The following is a 19,386-nucleotide window of genomic DNA, read 5'->3' as shown; positions in this document are numbered from 1 at the left end:
TTTCATCGGTGCCCAGGCCAATGTTATGCCCAGACTAGCCCTGGAAGAGGGAGAGCACACAGAGAAGGGAGACGAAGAAGAGAATGAGAAAGAACATTGAGGCTGGCATATTTGCATATTTGTTGAAAAGTAGGAGGACTGTTACCATGGAGCAGAATTTTGAGTGTCTGCCTTGGGGACCAGATGGCTTTGAAACTAACATCATTATTGCTGCTGACAGAGTTAGTTAGTATGCAATCTGCGAAGCCATGGCCTATGACAGGAGCGCTCCATCTACACAAAGAGATAACTGGGAAGGCCTCTGAGCTCATTACCTTAGAGCCCATTTCAAGCAAACATTTTAACCAAAGCTGCCATTGCAAATGTAAAGCAAAGGGCACAGAGGATTCTTTAAGCAACTTGATTTATACAGTACAGCTGGGGCAGCTCACCCAAAACGGGCGTATGGGCGATGCCCACCACCCATTGCATCCGTTATGAAGGAAGCAGCACCGGCGGACCAAGAAATCAAAAGCAGGCACAGAAAAGCAGACGAACACACCCTCTCTCCCTTCAGGAAACCTGTAAAGCCGTGCGCGCCCAATGGTCCATTCAAGGCTGTGCATACTGCTCCCCTCGGTGGGTCCCGGCATGGAGAAAGTGTGCCCCTCTAGCTCATTGAAAGATTAGGGGTGTCACGTTTTCCGAGGCCAGGGCATGAGAAAAGGCACATGCCCATTGCTTCCTGGTTCCTGGGCCTAGATCTGAAGCTGGATGCCGGGAGACAGACCAGAAGCACCGGGCTGGCGAATGAGGCAGCAGGCACGTAAGCATAAAATGGTGTGCGAGTGAGTTGCTGAGAGTGCATATGTATTGTTGCATGTGTGCAGAAGCCTAGGCAATGCTAGTTGGGAATGGTGTGCGAGCGAGTTGCTGAGAGTGCATATGTATTGTTGCATGTGTGCAGAAGCCTAGGCAATGCTAGTTGGGAATGGTGTGCGAGCGAGTTGCTGAGAGCGAGCACGCATTGTGGCATGCGTGCAGAAGCCTAGGCAATGCTAGTCGGGAATGTTGTGCGAGTGAGTTGCTGAGAGTGCGTATGCATTGTTGCATGCGTGCAGAAGCCTAGGCAATGCTAGTTGGGAATGGTGTATGAGCGACTTGCTGAGAATGTGCATGCATTGTTGCATGTGTGCAGAAGCCTAGGCAATGCTAGTTGGGAATGGTGTGCAAGCGAGTTGCTGAGAGTGAGCACGGATTGTGGCATGTGTGCAGAAGCCTAGGCAGTGCTATTTGGGAATGGTGTTAGAGAGATTTGCTGAGAGTGCGCATGCATTGTTGCAAGCATGCAGAAGCGTAGCCAATGCTAGTCGGGAATGTTGTGTGAGTGAGGTGCTGAGAGTGCGTATGCATTGTTGCAGGTGTGCAGAAGCCTAGGAAATGCTAGTTGGGAATGGTGTGCGAGTCAGTTGGTGAGAGTGCCTATGCATTGTTGCATGCGTGCAGAAGCCTAGGCAATGCTAGTCGGGAATGTTGTGCGAGTGAGTTGCTGAGAGTGCGTATGCATTGTTGCATGCGTGCAGAAGCCTAGGCAATGCTAGTTGGGAATGGTGTGCGAGCGTGTTGCTGAGAGTGAGCACGGATTGTGGCATTTGTGCAGAAGCCTAGGCAATGCTAGTTGGGAATGGTGTGCGAGCGAGTTGCTGAGAGTGAGCACGGATTGTGGCATTTGGGCAGAAGCATAGGCAATGCTAGTCGGAAATGTTGTGCAAGTGAGTTGCTGAGAGCGCGCATGCATTGTTGCATGCATGCAGACACCTAGGCAATGCTAGTTGGGAATGGTGTGCGAGCGAGTAGCTGAGAGCGAGCACGCATTGTTGCATGCATGCAGAAGCCTAGGCAATGCTAGTTGGGAATGGTGTGCGAGTGAGTTGCTGAGAGTGCGCATGCATTGTTGCATGCGTGCAGAAGCCTAGGCAATGCTAGTTGGGAATGTTGTGCGAGTGAGTTGCTGAGAGTGCGTATGCATTTTTGCATGTGTGCAGAAGCCTAGGCAATGCTAGTTGGGAATGGTGTGTGAGTGAGTTGGTGAGAGTGTATGCATTTTTGCATGTGTGCAGAAGCCTAGGCAATGCTAATTGGGAATGGTGCGCGAGTGAGTTGGTGAGAGTGCATATGCATTGTTGCATGTGTGCAGAAACCTAGGCAATGCTAGTTGGGAATGGTGTGCGATTGAGTTGCTGAGAGCGAGCACGCATTGTGGCATGCGTGCAGAAGCCTAGGCAATGCTAGTCGGGAATGTTGTGCGAGTGAGTTGCTGAGAGTGCGTATGCATTGTTGCATGTGTGCAGAAGCCTAGGCAATGCTAGTTGGGAATGGTGTGCGAGTGAGTTGGTGAGAGTGCGTATGCATTTTTGCATGTGTGCAGAAGCCTAGGCAATGCTAATTGGGAATGGTGTGCAAGTGAGTTGGTGAGAGTACATATGCATTGTTGCATGTGTGCAGAAACCTAGGCAATGCTAGTTGGGCATGGTGTGCGATTGAGTTGCTGAGAGTGCGTATGCATTTTTGCATGTGCGCAGAAGCCTAGCCAATGCTAGTTGGGCATGGTGTGTGAGCAAGTTGCTGAGAGTGCGTATGCATTGTTGCATGTGTGCAGAAGCCTAGGCAATGCTAGTTGGGAATGGTGTGCGGGCGAGTTGCTGAGAGTGCGCATGCATTGTTGCATGCGTGCAGAAGCCTAGGCAATGCTTGTTTGGAATGGTGTGCGAGCGAGTTGCTGAGAGTGCACAAGCATTGTTGCATGTGTGCAGAAACCTACGCAATGCTATTTGGGAATGATGTGCGAGCGAGTGCCTGAGAGTGCGCACACGTTGTTGCATACGTGCAGAAGCCTAGGCAATGCTAGTTGGGAATGGTGTACGAGCGAGTTGCTGAGAGCGTGCACTCGTTGTTGAATGCATGCAGAAGCGTGGGCAATGCTATTTGGGAATGGTGTGCGAGCGAGTTCCTGAGAGCGCGCACACGTTGTTGCATGCGTGCAGAAGCCTAAGCAATGCTAGTTGGAAATGGTGTGCAAGTGAGTTGCTCAGAGCGCACAAGCATTGTTGCATGCGTGCAGAAGCCTAGGCAATGCTAGTTGGGAATGGTGTGTGCGTGAGTTGCTGAGAGCATGCATGCACTGTTGTATGCATACAGAAGCCTAGGCAATGCTATTTGGGAATGGTGTGCAAGCGAGTGGCTGAGAGCGCGCACACGTTGTTGCATGCGTGCAGGAGCCTAGGCAATGCTAGTTGGGAATGGTGTGCTAGTGAGTTGCTCAGAGCGCACAAGCGTTGTTGCATGCATGCAGTAGCCTAGGCAATGCTAGTTGGGAATGGTGTGCGCGCAAGTTGCTGAGAGCGTGCACTCATTGTTGCATGCGTACAAAAGCCTAGGCAATGCTATTTGGGAATGGTGTGCGAGTGAGTGGCTTAGAGTGTGCATGCGTTGTTGCATGGGTGCAGAAGCCTAGCAATGCTATTTGGGAATGCTGTTCGAATGAGTGGCTCAGAGCACGCACGCATTGTTCCATGCATGAAAAGCCTACGCAATGCCAGTTGGGAATGGTGTGCGAGCGAGTTCCTGAGAGCGCGCAAGCACTGGTGCATGCGTGCAGAAGCCTAGGCAATGCTAGTTGGGAATGGTGTGCGAGCGAGTTGCTGAGAGTGAGAACGCATTGTGGCATGCGTGCAGAAGCCTAGGCAATGCTAGTTGGGAATGGTGTGCGAGTGAGTTGCTGAGACTGCGCAAGCATTGTTGCATGCGTTCAGAAGCCTAGGCAATGCTAGTTGTGAATGGTTTGCGAGCGATTTGCTGAGAGCAAACATGCGTGCAGAAGCCTAGGCAATGCTAGTAGGGAATGGTGTGCGAGCGAATTGCTGAGAGCGAGCACGCATTGGTGCATGCATGCAGAAGCCTAGGCAATGCTAGTTGGGAATGGTGTGCGAGCGAGTTGTTGAGAGTGAGCACGCATTGTTGCATGCGTGCAGAAGCCTAGGCAATGCTAGTTGGGAATGGTGTGCGAGCGAGTTGCTGAGAGCGTGCATGTGTGGAGAAGTCTAGGCAATGCTAGTTGGGAATGGTGTGCGAGTGAGTTGCTGAGAGTGAGCACGCATTGTGGCATGCGTGCAGAAGCCTAGGCAATGCTAGTTGTGAATGGTGTGTGAGCGAGTTGCCGAGAGCATGCATGCGTGCAGAAGCCTAGGCAATGCTAGTAGGGAATGGTGTGTGAGCGAGTTGCTGAGAGCGAGCACGCATTGGGGCATGCATGCAGAAACCTAGGCAATGCTAGTTGGGAATGGTGTGCGAGCGAGTTGTTGAGAGTGAGCATGCATTGTTGCATGCGTTTAGAAGCCTAGGCAATGCTAGTTGGGAATGGTGTGCAAGCGAGTTGCTGAGAGCGTGCATGTGTGCAGAAGTCTAGGCAGTGCTAGTTGGGAATGGTGTGCGAGTGAGTTGCTGAGAGTGAGCACGCATTGTTGAATGTGTGCAGAAGCCTAGGCAATGCTAGTTGGGAATGGTGTGCGAGCGAGTTGCTGAGAGCACGCATGCGTGCAGAAGCCTAGGCAATGCTAGTTGGGAATGGTGTGCGAGCGAGTTGCTGAGAGCGAGCACGCATTGGGGCATGCAGGCAGAAGCCTAGGCAATGCTAGTTGGGAATGGTGTGCGAGTGAGTTGCTGAGAGTGAGCATGCATTGTTGCATGAGTGCAGAAGCCTAGGCAATGCTAGTTGGGAATGGTGTGCAGGCGAGTTGCTGAGAGTGTGCATGTGTGCAGAAGTCTAGGCAATGCTAGTTGGGAATGGTGTGCGAGTGAGTTGCTGAGAGTGAGCATGCATTGTTGCATGCGTGCAGAAGCCTAGGCAATGCTAGGTGGGAATGGTGTGCGAGCGAGTTGCTGAGAGCACGCATGCGTGCGGAAGCCTAGGCAATGCTAGTTGGGAATGGTGTGCGAGCGAGTTGCTGAGAGCGAGCACGCATTGGGGCATGCATGCAGAAGCCTAGGCAATGCTAGTTGGCAATGGTGTGCGAGCGAGTTGCTGAGAGTGAGCACGCATTGTTGCATGCGTGCAGAAGCCTAGGCAATGCTAGTTGGAAATGGTGTGTGAGCGAGTTGCTGAGAGTGAGCATGTGTGCAGAAGCCTAGGCAATGCTAGTTGGGAATGGTGTGCGAGCGAGTTGCTGAGAGCGAGCACGCATTGTTGCATGCGTGCAGAAGCCTAGGCAATGCTAGTTGGGAATGGTGAGCGAGTTGCTGAGAGTGAGCACGCATTGTTGCATGCGTGCAGAAGCCTAGGCAATGCTAGTCGGGAATGGTGTGCGAGCGAGTTGCTGAGAGTGAGCACGCATTGTTGCATGCGTGCAGAAGTCTAGGCAATGCTGGTTGGGAATGGTGTGCGAGTGAGTTGCTGAGAGTGAGCATGCATGTTTGCACGTTTGCAGAAGCCTAGGCAATACTAGTTGGGGCACTTACCATGTGCATATATTTTACAGGGCAGGGCCAGGATATATTGTGAGCACTAGTGACTTTAAAATGTGGTTTACCGTGGCAATGCTCGCATATATTGTGAGCGCCGACATCACGAAAGTATGTTTTACACGGCAATGCGGTCATACATTGTGGGCACACAGATCATGAAAATGCTTTGCATAATGCTCCTATCTCCTCTCATGTTGGTGATCTGACATCTATTGGATTTTTCCATTACATGTATTTATGTGTGCTGTAAAATTAACTATTCCAACCTATTACTTTGAAGGTGATCTTGAGGTGAGGACCGCCCAGAACCGCCCTAAGTTTGTTCGGGCGGTATACTGAGCTTGCTCGGGACAATTCGGAGAAAGCATGCATGCCCCTCCCAGCCGCCACTGCAATAGAGGCGTTTTCACAATGCAGTCTATCTGTGCACGTCACAGTATACACGCCGTGGGGTGCATTGTGAAGAATAGAGCACCCGGTTCACTTTGCTTTCGATCCTCATTTTCATAACATCATGTATTGCCAAAGCCCCCATACTTGCAAGAGGAATAGCGGAGAGCTCCTTGAAGCGCGCAGTTAATTGCGGTGATCCTGCCGTGAGAACAGTGAGCAAAGCACAGCGTCACGAGCCAGCTCAGTGTGTTTGAGCAATGGTGACTGAGCTGTCACGAGTCAGTGCTTTGAATGACCGCGCAGTCCCTCTTCCTCGTCATAGTCCTTATTCTCTTCGGGTGAGTCATGGATAAGAAATGGGCCACTGCGCCAACACTGTTTTTAATTTAAACCGAAAGTCCTCACCCTGCCCCGAGGCACAAAGGGCCTGACCAATCACACCTAATCCTGTTTGTCTGTTTCCTAGGAGACGGGCGGTGTGTCGGAGGCTGGGTGCTGCATTGCATCTAGCTAAGCCCCTGTCATTTCTTTTTTCTCGTTTCACTGTTGTTGTGATGCAGTCCTCTCAAGTGTGTATTAGAAGCCCTTTAGATGCATGTGTCTTAATTACTCGGGCTGGGCCTGCTGAGAAGGATGGACTGGGGCTTGGCATACTCTGGGTGATTTTGAGACATGCAGTACACAGCCAGGGGCTGCAATGCTCAGGGTTGGTGGGGGGCATGTGTCTTAATTACTCGGGCTGGGCTTGCTGAGCAGGATGGACTGGGGCTTGGCATACGCTGGGTGATTTTGAGACATGCAGTACACAGCCAGGGGCTGCACTGCTCAGGGTTGGTGGGGGGCATGTGTCTTAATTGCTCGGGCTGGGCCTGCTGAGCAGGATGGACTGGGGCTTGGCATACGCTGGGTGATTTTGAGACATGCAGTACACAGCCAGGGACTGCAATGCTCAGGGTTGGTGGGGGGCATGTGTCTTAATTGCTCGGGCTGGGCCTGCTGAGCAGGATGGACTGGGGCTTGGCATACTCTGGGTGATTTTGAGACATGCAGTACACAGCCAGGGGCTGCAATGCTCAGGGTTGGTGGGGGGCATGTGTCTTAATTACTCGGGCTGGGCCTGCTGAGAAGGATGGACTGGGGCTTGGCATACTCTGGGTGATTTTGAGACATGCAGTACACAGCCAGGGGCTGCAATGCTCAGGGTTGGTGGGGGGCATGTGTCTTAATTACTCGGGCTGGGCTTGCTGAGCAGGATGGACTGGGGCTTGGCATACGCTGGGTGATTTTGAGACATGCAGTACACAGCCAGGGGCTGCAATGCTCAGGGTTGGTGGGGGGCATGTGTCTTAATTGCTCGGGCTGGGCCTGCTGAGCAGGATGGACTGGGGCTTGGCATACTCTGGGTGATTTTGAGACATGCAGTACACAGCCAGGGGCTGCAATGCTCAGGGTTGGTGGGGGGCATGTGTCTTAATTGCTCGCGCTGGGCCTGCTGAGCAGGATGGACTGGGGCTTGGCATACGCTGGGTGATTTTGAGACATGCAGTACACAGCCAGGGGCTGCAATGCTCAGGGTTGGTGGGGGGCATGTGTCTTAATTGCTCGGGCTGGGCCTGCTGAGCAGGATGGACTGGGGCTTGGCATACTCTGGGTGATTTTGAGACATGCAGTACACAGCCAGGGACTGCAATGCTCAGGGTTGGTGGGGGGCATGTGTCTTAATTGCTCGGGCTGGGCCTGCTGAGGAGGATGGACTGGGGCTTGGCATACGCTGGGTGATTTTGAGACATGCAGTACACCCACCAGGGGCTGCAATGCTCAGGGTTGGTGGGGGGCATGTGTCTTAATTGCTCGGGCTGGGCCTGCTGAGCAGGATGGACTGGGGCTTGGCATACGCTGGGTGATTTTGAGACATGCAGTACACAGCCAGGGGCTGCAATGCTCAGGGTTGGTGGGGGGCATGTGTCTTAATTGCTCGGGCTGGGCCTGCTGAGCAGGATGGACTGGGGCTTGGCATACGCTGGGTGATTTTGAGACATGCAGTACACAGCCAGGGGCTGCAATGCTCAGGGTTGGTGGGGGGCATGTGTCTTAATTGCTCGGGCTGGGCCTGCTGAGCAGGATGGACTGGGGCTTGGCATACGCTGGGTGATTTTGAGACATGCAGTACACAGCCAGGGACTGCAATGCTCAGGGTTGGTGGGGGGCATGTGTCTTAATTGCTCGGGCTGGGCTGTCATGCCGCCTTCCTTTGGTGGCCGCTGGCGGTTATGGAAGGCTTGGCGTTGGCGGCGCCATTAGATGTTCCGTGTGTTTTTTCTTTTCACTTCCTGGTTTGGCGGTCTAGTCTTTTTCTTCTGTGTTACTTTTCCTTCCGCTTCCTGGTTTATCGGTCTAGCCTTTTCTCTTGTTTCCGTATTTAACCACGCCCCTCTCTGGGCTCTGTGCGTTGCAACTTGTTTCTTTCGCTTGTTGCCGTGCTACTGTGTTTCCTGTACTTCCCCTACTACCTGGTTTTCTCAGTAACTAAAGCAGTGATACTTTCTACTGCTTCTTCCCTTCCTTTTTGCCTGTTTACTCCATTCTATAGATTTCCCGTGCCTTTCGGGGCTCTTCTAGTCCTTCCTGTTTTCCGGATCTCGTTCCGGTTTCTGGCAGTGGTGTGTTTTCCTCCATCCCGGGTTTCCCGGGCTTCTCATGCTACAACTTCAAATACGACAGCTTGACTGCTTCAGAAAGACTTTCCTGCCTTTCACCTGCACTCCGGACTCTCCAGTCAACTCCTCCAGCACGCATTTGTTATCTACAACATCCGGCGAGAGGTTTTTTAAGCGGCTGCTTTTTTCCTCTCTTCCTGGCATCTTCGGGACGGGGCCGGCTGTTTTCCTGTTTATCAGGGAATCAGGGTGGCTTCTTCCCGCGGACGACCTTATCTCTTCACAAAGAAGAAAAGACCAAAAGACAAGTCCTACAGACGAGGAAATCTTCTGGAAGAAACAGGTGAGGAGAAAGGGGAGGAGGACATAGACAGATCTGATTTGGAGGAATCTCCGTTATATCCCAGCACTTGTGACAGTTTGCAACGCCCAGAAGAGAACACAATGTCTATCCCGGAACAGGTCCAAGATTTGCTCGCTGCAATGCAGAATGTGACGTTAGAATTACAGGCTGTGAAAGCCGAAAACACTGCTTTGAGGCAGCGTGTCGATCACTTCGAACAGTCCCGGAGTGATTTGCCTCCCATGCCCTTAGCCTGCGGTAAATACGATGGCTCTCCGGCTAGATTCAAAGAGTTCATGGAGGCATGCATAATCTATTTCACTTTCAGACCACAAGCATATGCCTCAGACTCAGCCCGTATAGGTTTTCTAATTTCTAACCTTACGGGTAACGCCCTTTCTTGGGCTACCCCTCTGGTGACCGGTGCCAGCCCTTTACTCCAAGATTATGCCGGTTTCACCGCCCATTTCAAAACGGCTTTTGAAAGGCAAGAATCTGCGGCAGTCGCCAGCGAACAGCTACTGGATATCCGACAAGGAAGTACGGACCTGCTGACATACATCTCCCGTTTTAAACGGGTGGCTGCTGACGCAGGCTGGCAAGAGAACGCTCAGTACACCATCTTCCGGAGAGGATTAAGGGAGGAACTCAAAGATGAATTAGCAAGGGTTAACCGACCAGCTACTTTAACCGATCTGTGGTCAACTGTTATTCAGCTGGACTTCCGCATCTCAGAACGACGGTCTGAACGTCGAAAACAACGTGGATTTCCTGCTACACTTGATCCTGGATTACCCCCCTCCTCTCCCACCTGTACGTCAAAAGAGGAACCGATGCAGATTGGAACTACCCGAGGGCCACTCACCCCGGAAGAAAGAAGAAGACGCAGAGATCACAACCTGTGTATGTATTGTGGATCCAATCAACATATACTTAGAGACTGTCCTAACGTGCCTCCCAGACGTTCGGGAAACGCCAGTCCTCGGAACTAGTTGGGGCAAGTTACCGAGGGGGATTACCTGGTCCCTTCGTCTCTTTATCGGTCACACCCACGCCGTCCACAGTAGAAGACAATCGTCTGATGGTAGTTGGAGTGGAGTTAAGCCTCTCTCAGCAGTCCTTTGAGGTTTTGGCACTACTGGACTGTGGTGCTGCCGGTTGCTTTATGGATTTGGTTTGGGCGGAAAAGGTTGGCATTCACCGTTTGCAAAAGGACGAGGATCTAAAAGTGGAGGGTGTAGATGGTAGACCACTCAGCTCGGGCCTTATCACTCATACTACACCTCCTATGCAGATGAAGATCCTACATCACAACGAGACCATTCAATTTGACCTCATCCGAGCTGCACATTTTCCATTGATCCTGGGAGTCTCGTGGCTTCGGAAGCATAATCCGACCATAGATTGGACAAGGAATCAACTGTCCTTTACATCAGCCTTTTGTCGTAGTTCATGTTCCTCACAGACCCAACATACTACGGTTCATGTTTGTCCGGAATTAGACTCTAGTTCAGAGGCACTTAAGGTAAACAGTATTCCCAGAGAATATCTCCGCTACCAGGAGGTATTTACGGACGATGGTCCTCAGAAGTTACCACCTCATAGACCAGAGGACTGTCAGATCGTTCTCCAGCCCAATGCTGTTGTACCTTTTGGAAGGATGTTTTCTCTTTCTCTTAAGGAAAAGAAAGCACTTAAAGAATACCTGGATGCTAATACACATCATGGCCTGATCCGACCTTCGTTTTCTCCTGCTGGGGCTTCGCTTTTTTTTGTTCCAAAGAAAGGTTCCGATGAACTTCGCCCTTGCATCGACTATAGAGGTCTTAACCAAGTTACTCTCAGAGATAGGTATCCCATGCCACTTATCGGAGACATCCTAGATGCTGTTCAAGGGGCGAAGATCTTCTCTAAGATTGATTTAAGAAGAGCCTACCACCTTTTGAGGATACGATCCGGTGACGAATGGAAGACGGCTTTCCGCACTCCCTTCGGACACTATGAATATTGTGTTATGCCGTTTGGTCTTGTCAATGCTCCATCTGTATTTCAGAGATTCATGGACCGCATTTTCTCCGATCTACTTTTTCATTCTGCTGTCGTCTACCTCGACGACATTTTGGTGTATTCTAAAAACGCTCAACTTCATGCTAAACATCTCCACCAAGTCCTTCAAAGATTGCAAGACAATCTACTCAAGGCCAATGCTGACAAGTGCATTTTTCAGGTCTCCGAGGTCAACTATCTTGGCTTTATCCTGTCTTCAGAAGGTATTCGCATGGATTCCGCTAAGACCGACGCCATCTTGCAATGGCCAACACCCCATACCATCAAAGACGTCCAAAGGTTTTTAGGTCTAGCCAATTTTTATCGCAAATTCATCCAAGGATTCTCGGATCGAGTTCTTCCCATTACAAGGTTGCTAAAGAAGTCATCCATGCCCTTCTCCTGGTCCTCTGAGGCAAACCGGGCTTTCCAACTTCTCAAGAAGGAATTCTGCTCTGCCCCGGTACTTCATCAACCAGATCAGAATCTAAGATTCATTGTGGAGACTGACGCCTCTTCTGCAGCAATTGGAGCAGCTCTCCTACAGGAACACGGGGAGCTAGAACATCCCGTTGCCTACATGTCCAAAACACTGAACGACAGTCAAACACATTATTCGGTGATTGAAAAAGAACTTCTGGCCATGAAATCCGCATGCGAAGAATGGCGACATCTCCTACAGGGAGCTACTCATCCTTTTGAGATCAGAACAGATCATAAAAATCTTAAGATTCTGCAGAAGATGGAATGCGTCAACTCACGTCAGGCTCGCTGGGCACATTTTTTCTCCCAATATGATTTCGTACTTACTTACTTACCAGGTTCCAAGAACATACTTGCTGATGCCCTTTCCAGAAGACCAGTACCAGACAGGGTTCTGAAGGAATTACCCAACCTCATGTTACCAGACGTTAAAGTGATCTGTTCTGTGGATTCGTTTCTGGACAGAGTCCGTGAGGTCACACGATCCACTAACCCTCTTCCGAAGGATCTATCCATGCAAGGTGGTTTATGTTTTCAACAACAACGACTATTTCTACCAGACAGTATCTCCCGTCAGTCGGCTTTAAAATGGTGCCATGATGATCCAACAGCGGGACACAGAGGTGTAAAGAACACCTTGGAGTTGCTTCTTCGCAGGTTCTGGTGGCCTGGGATGGCCAAAGAAGTTACAACCTACATCGAGTCATGCCCGGTATGTTGTCGATCAAAGTACAGCACTCAAAAGGCAATAGGGCTTCTCCAACAACAGGACCTTCCGAAGAGACCCTGGTGCGTTATTTCTACAGATTTCATCGTGGATCTGCCACCTTCGGAAGGTTGTTCATGCATCATGGTGACGGTCGATTGCTTCACCAAGATGGCACATTTCACTCCTTTGGCGGGCCTTCCTACTGCAGCCGAGATGGCGGCAGTGTTTGCCAGGGAAATATTCCGCCTACATGGTATCCCGGACAAGATTATCTCTGACAGGGGATCTCAGTACACCTCGAAGTTCTGGAAGGAACTTTGTGAAAGACTGGGTATGGAACGAGCTTTGTCATCCGGTTTCCACCCTCAGACCAATGGACAGACAGAAAGAACGAACGCCACTCTGGAGCAATATCTTCGGTGTTTCGCTAATGCCCAACAGGACGATTGGGTTAGTCTGTTGGTTACTGCAGAATTTGCCTATAACAATGCAGAGCACAGTGCCACTGGTCTCAGTCCTTTCTTTTGTTCCTATGGTTTCCATCCCAGCTTTATTCCTTCTCTCTCTTTTCTTCCTTCTACAACTCCATCTGTTGATGCCCTACTTACCAGTATCTCGGATGCCCACAAGTCTGCCACGAGTTGCTTGCGAGCTAGCAGTCTCCAGTACCGATCTTACTGCAACCTTAAGCGCCAGCCGGTTCCGGCATGGCGTAAGGGCACCAAGGTCTGGTTGTCTACTAGGTTTCTACCTCGTTGGCTACACCCCTCTAAACTTTCACCTCGCTATCTGGGTCCTTTCCCTATTCTACGCCAGATCAATCCTGTGGCCTTTCGTCTCCAGTTGCCGAAACATATGCACCGTCTCCATCCGGTGTTTCATTCCTCCCTCCTTAGGGAATACAAGAGTGATCCCTACCTTCGCACTTTGCCGCATGATCCGGTTCCCAAAGTGGTTCCTTCTGATGAGTATGAGGTGGCCTCCATCCGGGACTCCCGCTATCATCAGGGTCGCTTGGAGTATCTCATCCACTGGAAAGGATATCCGCACTCAGAGGACTCCTGGGAACCGGTGTCTCATGTTCACGCTCCAGCATTGATTCAGCGGTTTCACCGTCTGTTCCCGGGTAAACCGGGGGGGGTGCCACTTGGGAGGGGGCATACTGTCATGCCGCCTTCCTTTGGTGGCCGCTGGCGGTTATGGAAGGCTTGGCGTTGGCGGCGCCATTAGATGTTCCGTGTGTTTTTTCTTTTCACTTCCTGGTTTGGCGGTCTAGTCTTTTTCTTCTGTGTTACTTTTCCTTCCGCTTCCTGGTTTATCGGTCTAGCCTTTTCTCTTGTTTCCGTATTTAACCACGCCCCTCTCTGGGCTCTGTGCATTGCAACTTGTTTCTTTCGCTTGTTGCCGTGCTACTGTGTTTCCTGTACTTCCCCTACTACCTGGTTTTCTCAGTAACTAAAGCAGTGATACTTTCTACTGCTTCTTCCCTTCCTTTTTGCCTGTTTACTCCGTTCTATAGATTTCCCGTGCCTTTCGGGGCTCTTCTAGTCCTTCCTGTTTTCCGGATCTCGTTCCGGTTTCTGGCAGTGGTGTGTTTTCCTCCATCCCGGGTTTCCCGGGCTTCTCATGCTACAACTTCAAATACGACAGCTTGACTGCTTCAGAAAGACTTTCCTGCCTTTCACCTGCACTCCGGACTCTCCAGTCAACTCCTCCAGCACGCATTTGTTATCTACAACATCCGGCGAGAGGTTTTTTAAGCGGCTGCTTTTTTCCTCTCTTCCTGGCATCTTCGGGACGGGGCCGGCTGTTTTCCTGTTTATCAGGGAATCAGGGTGGCTTCTTCCCGCGGACGACCTTATCTCTTCACAAAGAAGAAAAGACCAAAAGACAAGTCCTACAGACGAGGAAATCTTCTGGAAGAAACAGGTGAGGAGAAAGGGGAGGAGGACATAGACAGATCTGATTTGGAGGAATCTCCGTTATATCCCAGCACTTGTGACATGGGCCTGCTGAGGAGGATGGACTGGGGCTTGGCATACGCTGGGTGATTTTGAGACATGCAGTACACCCACCAGGGGCTGCAATGCTCAGGGTTGGTGGGGGGCATGTGTCTTAATTGCTCGGGCTGGGCCTGCTGAGCAGGATGGACTGGGGCTTGGCATACGCTGGGTGATTTTGAGACATGCAGTACACAGCCAGGGGCTGCAATGCTCAGGGTTGGTGGGGGGGCGGGGGGTGGCTTTCCCCATGGAAATGCTCTCTGTTTTTCCTGACCGTCTGTTTGGGGGCCTCGGGGAACTACCACATTTTGTAACTCTAATTTTTACCTTTGTTCAAGAGGAGGAGCAACTAGTTTAAGAACTCCCCTGAAGTCTTAACATTCGATACCTCCCTTCGATTGCTTAGGGACAACAGAAGGGGTGAAAACGTGGCCATCTGTGATTCTCATCATCTTTGCACTGTACTGCACACAAGGGGCAGACTTCTCTTTTTTGGGCATTTAATAAATATGTGCGGAAGTTGTATAAACAGCGACTGCTTTCGGCCCTCTGCATCCTTTACGTGAGATTGGAAATATATTTGAGGGAAAAAAATGGCACAAAATACAAGGATGAGGATAGAGTATTTTGGAAAGTCCGAGTCCATCGCTGCCCTGCTCGCAGGAACGTTGCAATGGCGAAGATTCCCAGAATGGCGGCATTGGGTCCCTGCATTTACCGCATGAGGTACTTTTCGGAGAAGGCATGCCCAGCGTGTAATAAGGCCCCGTGTCTGTGTTATCTAGGACTCAAAGCAGGCTACCTTTCCACTCCCCTTCCCCCCCCCGCTCCCCCCCTTCCCATTGAGCAGAAGGGGCTGCCGCAAGACCGCAAGTACATCTAATTGGAGCGGTAGACCACGCCGCTTTTTAGGTTTTGCGTCATCCACACCCAGTGGGGAAAACACTATTGGTATGAATAGTGGTAAACGGCAAAAGAGTGTGAATACACATCCACCTTATTATTGTGTTGTCACTACCTCCTTTTGTATGCATATGGAATTGCGATTCGCTTAGCTGAAATGTAAGCATGCGCGCCCTCTGCTGTCCGTTTATGGTAAGAGTTGAGATGAGGAACTTGGCAGAGCACAGTGTGCTTTGCTTTGCTTTGGTTGAGGGCCTTACTGATTGCCATCACTCGCGATGGTGCAAGCCCCCTTGCAGTTCTTCAGTCCCGGCTGCCATGATATTTGTTGGAGCATTTGAGCCTGGAAAACGGCCCAGGGTGTGTGTACATTTGGCTCAAGCAACGATTGCGCACTGTGCATTCCTCATTGGGACGGCCCCTCCTTAAGGCTTGGCAGGGGCGCATTGGCAAGCCACTGGGGCTCTTACCATGCAGGGTTATATCCACCCAGCCTCCTCGGGTGTGAATATCCTGAGTCTGGGCGGGGCTACCACGTCTTGGGAGGAGAAGAACAAGCTCCTTCTGATGCTGGAGCCTTTGCCTTTCTGTTTGTGGAGATGTGGTCATGCTTTGCATGTGCACTCCCCCAAAACTTCATCCGTGCAGGGGGGATCCCATTTCTCAGTGGCGGGCGGCGTGGTCTGTTATGGGTAGCCAGGTACTAACACTCCACTTCTTAGCACCCTTGGGATCCTGCGAAACACCAGTTTCTGTATTTCTTGGATCCCCCCCACACCCATAATGCAGTGCTTGCATTTGTAAAAAAATAATACTTCGCTTCTTTTCAAATGCAACCTTTCATATGTCAGTGCATCCTCCAGAGAAATCTTCACTGATATCCTTTTACCTGCCTTGCTTACGCCTGTTTGTTTAAAAAAATAGTATTTAGGTTTGCCCGCATCCTGCACTGTTTGCCACTGTTACTCTTAACATGCACTTGGCCGCCTGTGAGTTAAGGTCAGAACTGTGCACTGCAGCACCCCCTCCCTCTTTATCTCTCTGCCTCTCGCTTCCTTCCTCTTGCTCTGAGATGGCACTCTCCAATCTACTCCAACTGCTACACTATCACCTAGCCACCCTCTCTCACAAAATCTGGACGGAAAAAGCATAAAAAAGTCATCCTTGCTGCAAACCCTGACCTCCCAATTGCAGCCACTTATGTCAGTGCATCCTCCAGAGAAATCTTCACTGACATCCTTTTCTCTCCCCGCATGGATTTATCATCTCATCTCTACTCTCTCCCCTTACTCTTCCACTACCATTACTGGTGGCACCAAGTGGGAAGTCCTCTTGGCGGGATTCTTCTCATCTCGCTGCTGCATTAATGTCTACTTCACAGGCACAATCCTGGTTCAAGCTCCTCAGGCTAACCTCCTTCTCTTTGACCGGATCCTGCCATCTCTCATCAACTTCCTTCCTTCTCCTCCCTCTCCACCTATATCCCCCTCTGCTCTGCCACCTCTGACTGAAGTACCACGATCCTGTACTCCGCCTCAAAAAACTTTCAAAGGCAAAAATCATCTCAACCTGGCGACCTTCAAAGTACGCTCAGCCAACAAACACTCTGCTGACATCTGCCTTCTCCTGAAAGACACTGACCTTGCCATACTTGCACTCACTGTGATGAGATTCAATGCCAGTTCAATCACTTCCTTTGACTCACTCTTACCTGACGGCTTTAGCATCACCTCCAAGCCTCGACCTCACCAGGCTGGTGATGGGTTGCCTTAATCTTCCCTGAGTGGATTCCTTCTTCCATCCTACCCACTAATCTCTATTTCTCCTTTGAGAGCCTAGTATGCAAATTGGTCATCTCGCAATCCACCACCCTGACCATTGCTACCATTTACCAGCCTCCAGGTGCTTCCTCTCTGTTTCTCTCTGAGTGGGCTGTTTTCTCTTCCTCTTTACTCTCAACCACTTCCAACCTGCTACTCCTGGGTGACTTTAATATCCATTTGGACTCCCCATGCGCAGCATCCATCATCTTCATTGACCTCTGCACCTCCCTATCCCTCTCCATTCTTCCTTCTGGTCCATCCCACTCTGCCGGACACAAGCTGGATGTCATCAACCATTCCAACCTCCCTCTCTCTTCTCCTCAGGTCACCCCTCCGTCTTGGTTAGACCACTCTCTTCTCTCCTCCCACCTGGGTCCCTATGGCCCTGAGACAACTCCTCCAAAAGCCCTGCCAACCTCGTTCACAAACATCCGTCTGATCAAACGAGTGTCAGCTGCTGCCTTCATCTCCATCTTCATTCCCCCTTGCCCACCCAACTCAGACTCTACTTCTGAATCTGCTTTCAGCAACCTCTATCTCTTCATTACCAACACCCTTAACATCCTTGCCCCAGTCACGAGGATCCGCCTGAAACCTGCCTCCAAGCGTAACACCTTGTATGACTCTGAACTTGCAGACCAAAAACGTAAGTGCAGGGCTGCAGAACGGAAGTGGCAAACTTCAGGTTCACCCTCTGACAGACTGGCCTGCCGCCTGCTCCAAAGGCATTACAGACTCTATCTGTGCCAAAAAGGGCCCACATTCAGGCACAGTTATCTGGTGTGTCCAACAACATGGCTGAACTCTTAAAAATCTGCAGGCAACTTGCCAACTGTCCGCAGTATCCTCTGCCCTACTCTCTCTCAGGCCCTTTGCAATGCACTCGCCACTCACTTCACCTCCAAAATCCAGGACTTACCAAGCAGCCTTGTCATGCACTCTTCTAACCCATACCCTCCTTGCCTCTCCTGACCACTCACCCTCCTCCCTCCTCCTTTTCCTCATTCGCCTCTTTCTCTCCGGAAGAAGTCACCAGAGTTGTCAACCAGGGTCGGATTGGGGCGTCGGCCAATCGGCCCGTGGCTGATGTAAACTCATGGCGAGAGACCTGGGGGCCGGTTCCTGAAGCCCACGCGGGCCGGTTTCGGCCCAGGCTTGGGCTTCACACTTCAGGAACCAACCCCCAGGGCCTCTGCCTTGCCGCACAGATGCAAGTTGCAAAGGATCTGTAAGTAAGTAACTTACAGATCCTTTGCAATTGCAGCCCCGCGCCCGCCGCAGCCGGCCCACCGCAGATGCAGAGAAAGGTAACACTGAAGTGTTACCTTTCTTTGATAAATGCGGCGGGCCGGCGGCCAACTGCCGCGGCTCGCGACACCCTGGCGCCAGCAGCAGTCAGTGTTATAAAACACTGGGAGGGAGCAGCAGGGCTGGGCGGGGCTGCCTCAGCCTGGCCTGCTCCCTCCCAGTGTTTTATATTACACAGACTCTGCTCTCCGCGACCGCCTCCAGTGCCCGCCACAAGTTGCAGCAGTGAGCTGCGTGGTGGACCAGGATCCAAGGCTTCCCAGCTGGGCCCGCTACATCTCGCTTGATGGACGCTGGTCGAGCCTTCAGCCCAGGGATCCTGGACCCAGGAGCCCAGGGTCTGGCGGCGGCCTCGCTCCTTCCCATGTGCAGAGAGTCAGCCTTCAGCTGATGCCTGCCTGGGCTGGGCCGGGGGCCTCAGCTGCTGTTCCTGGGCCTGCTTCTTTCCTGGAAATGTAGGCTACCGGCCAGGAGAAGGTAAGGGCCTCAAATAACAATGCCCTCCGCCTTCCAAAGAGTCGAGGAGACCGGAGCAGGAAAATTGTGTGTGTGTTTGTTTATTATTTTTTAGAGGTGCTTTTTATTTTTGTAAGGAACGGACGCTAGGGTGAGTGCTAGTGTGGCTTGAGCTGAATTTACAGGCAGCTTCTTTGCATACTTTGACCAAACCAACTTGGAGCAGCACTGGGGTAGTAGTCAGCCTTCAGCTGATGCCTGCCTTCAAGGCGGGGGTCCGCTGGTATATTCCTAGCTCCTGTAAATCACTGCAGAGTGTGGGAAGCTTCGAGTCCCCTCAGAATCACTGGGACGAGTGAGCGCAGCTATGAGGCACTCTGGCACTACTGTGGAAGGTGAGGGAGGGGGCACTAGTGTGAGTATTTGTGGGTTACTTCTGTTTTAGTGGTTTGATCAGCTGTGACTTCAGTCAGCCAGTGAGTTTGCAGTTATCCATCCAGTCCCATTTTTTCCCCATTGAGTTCTGGAACTTTTCGTTTTTTATTTCTGATTTCAAAGATGGAAAACTTCAATTCCCTAGAATTCCAGGTAAAAACAGGTCTGGACTGCCTTCTCACGCATGACTACGGAAAACCTGAGCGCTCTGAGTAAATGCGCCTGTGAATCGCCCCTGTATCATGGTGTGGATGCAGCTATTAGTCACTTTGGTATCATTGTAGTGAGTGTACCTGTGTGTTACTCGGGTACCACTGTGGTGAGTGCA

The 19,386-nt window shown here is 51.2% G+C and overlaps 1 protein-coding gene across 1 annotated transcript in view; it reads left to right on the top strand.

The window, feature by feature from the left end:
• The first annotated feature begins 215 nt into the window (after positions 1–215).
• The window catches only part of MGMT (O-6-methylguanine-DNA methyltransferase), a 307,544-nt gene continuing 288,373 nt past the window's right edge, over positions 216–19,386 (top strand). Inside the window, exon 1 of the transcript XR_011305081.1 lies at positions 216–801. The gene's annotated coding sequence lies outside the window, so the exon portion shown is untranslated. The remainder of the gene's footprint in view (positions 802–19,386) is intronic.

Source organism: Ambystoma mexicanum, chromosome 3q, assembly GCF_040938575.1.
Source record: "Ambystoma mexicanum isolate Mex_15411 chromosome 3q, UKY_AmexF1_1, whole genome shotgun sequence".
In the NCBI taxonomy this organism is placed as follows: Eukaryota; Metazoa; Chordata; class Amphibia; order Caudata; family Ambystomatidae; genus Ambystoma; species Ambystoma mexicanum.
The sequence above is the reverse complement of the archived record's forward strand: the minus strand, read 5'-3'. Positions and strand labels throughout refer to the sequence as shown.